The sequence below is a fragment of the Sardina pilchardus genome, chromosome 15 (genome assembly GCF_963854185.1).
Source record: "Sardina pilchardus chromosome 15, fSarPil1.1, whole genome shotgun sequence".
Lineage (NCBI taxonomy): Eukaryota > Metazoa > Chordata > Actinopteri > Clupeiformes > Clupeidae > Sardina > Sardina pilchardus.
In genome coordinates, this window is record NC_085008.1 from 3,008,646 (window position 1) to 3,011,145 (window position 2,500).

Below are 2,500 nucleotides of genomic sequence, written 5' to 3' on the forward strand. Positions count from 1 at the left end.
TTAGGCAACCTCTTCAAGCATTATGGACAGCCTGTGAGTCTGGGAGCGTTAGCGCGGCGTACGGCTGAGATGGAGTCTCCGTGCGTTGAGATTTATGGGCTAGCTTTGAGGAACAGGGCTGTTAAGATGGCGCGCGGCGATGGAGACTATCTCCGTGAGCATTATGGACTACCTGTGAGAGAGGACATTAACCCGGTCAGCCGCGATGAGGCCTCCCTGCGCTAACACACTTCCTGTGCAGGAGTCCTCCTCCCCGTAGCGTGCACCATGTGTGTGTGTGTGTGGACTTGCCTGGGCTTTTGGGGAAGGGTGAGGAGAGATGATTTATCTTCTGCTGAGGCTGAAGCCGGTTTGTTTGAAAAGAGCTTAACCTCTGGCAGGCCTGGTGCATGGGGGTGTGTGTGTGTGTGTGTGGGGGGGGGTTATGTGTGGCTCGTGTTGTGCTTTTCTCTCACGTCTCTGTAATGTCAGCGATTGAAATCGGAGAGGTCCTCATAGACCACCTCCACCCCCCACACACACACACACACACACACACACACACACAGACACACACACAAGGAGACGAAAAACCAGAGAGAGAAAATCTGCCGAGGAGAAAGAAAAAAAAAACTCTTTGATGAAATGACCCAGCCAGACGTGAGGGTGCTGTTGTCTCCTCAGCTGTTGCCCCGTGTGAGGGGCAGATTTGTTCCAACCGTTCTGCAGGGGCAACAATTACAGGACCCAGTGGACAGCCGAGGAGCGCCACACACACACACACACACTTCCAAGACACAAACAGACTCACTGCATCTGTAAGTGTAACAAACACACTCATTTCATTTCCGTCTCTTGTTTGTCATTTTTAATTTTAGCTGAAGTCTCCAACAAACTAACAGTGTGCAATGAAGTACCAGGGCCTATATGCCAAGGATGAGGTCAGCGTATCAAAGTGAACCTGCAATTAACGCTCCGCATCTGCAGCTAGTAACCGCACGTGTTTAACAACAATTCAATCATTTAGCTCCAGAATGGTTTTTATTTCCCATGATTTCACACAATCTCCCACCCTCCTCGTCAGCGAGTCTCACCAGCACTTTATTAGTTTACAAGATAACTCCCTCCATAATGTGCATCACACACACGCACACACGCACACACACACACACACATAAACTGCCGTCTCTCATTTCCCCTTCTTGCTGTTGGAGGCAGAAACACAAGAGAATGCTGGATGTGTTGGTCCTCCTTTGCTTCAGGGACTTTTGGGTGAATTACGTGTGAATTAATCAGACCCAATGGTGCCTTGGCTCCGTGTATGGAACACACACGCACACACACAATTATGTACACAAACAAGCCCAAAAAAACACAAACTTGATTGTGCATGCTAGTGAAATAAAACAGATCAGGATCCATCAGGAGAATGAGACTTTTTCCACATCCATAATGCGCTCCCATAAAGAAGGACTCGGGAATGATTTGTGTCCAGTTGTGAGCGCACGTCACGTCGAGCCAGAGGAGTGTGGCTGGCTGCGCTAACATTTGACTGTGAAAGAGATCTACGCCAGATCAAAAAATAAATCTTTTGGCATAAACAAAATAAAAATAAATCTTTTTTTTTTTGCTCAGACTCGCCGAGGAGAATCTGGTGGAGAGCGGCCGCGGACGGACGTGTCACTTTTATGTGTGTGCGGGCCGGCACCATGTGACCCCACACACACGCACGCTCCTCGGCCGGCGCGTCCACTGTGTGGCGGAGGAGGTCAGGCAGGAAGTGCGGGCCACCCAGGCAGCTTGTAAACGAAGACGGCGTGTCGCGGGCGACAGCTGAGCTATTCTCAGACAGCGTGGCGTGGCGAGGCGTGGCGAGGCCCCGGGCCGACTGGGCTATCGCTTGTCGCGTCGCAGCAGATACTGTAACAGGGGCCGGCCCCTAGTGCATGCTGGGAAGGCTCTGGCTCCACTGACCTCCGCGTCCCCCCCCATTGCTGGGATTCCTCAGATTGCTGCTCTCCACATTACAGTCCAGCCAGCGTGATTTATCAATTCATATCTCTGCTCCGGAATTATCGCCTCATTTAGAGACCACGTTGTGCTCATGGGAAGTGTCAAGTCAAGTCACATACTGTAAGCTCAGACCTCTGTGTGGCCTGACCTCAAGTTTTTAAGCTTAGTTTGTTTGTTTGTTTGTTTCTCGTATATTTTTAGTGTGTTTACGTGCCTGTTTATGTGTGTGTTTGTGGAGGGGCGGTTGATTTTGTGCTGTTAGTATGCTCCATGCGAACGATCCCCCCCAGGGTGTGATTACATGGTTCCCAGAGACCCATCAGTGTGTGTTCTTATCCCCGCTACTTCAGTGTGTGTTCTTATCCCCGCTACTTCAGTGAGCCCAGCCATTTTTTAATCTCCACTCTCAACATAAAACCAATTATTTCTCTGCTGGTGTTCAATTAGGCAATTTAAAAAGTGTGCGTTAGCTAACCAAGCGTTGCGTCTCTGACACGGCTCCACAGCT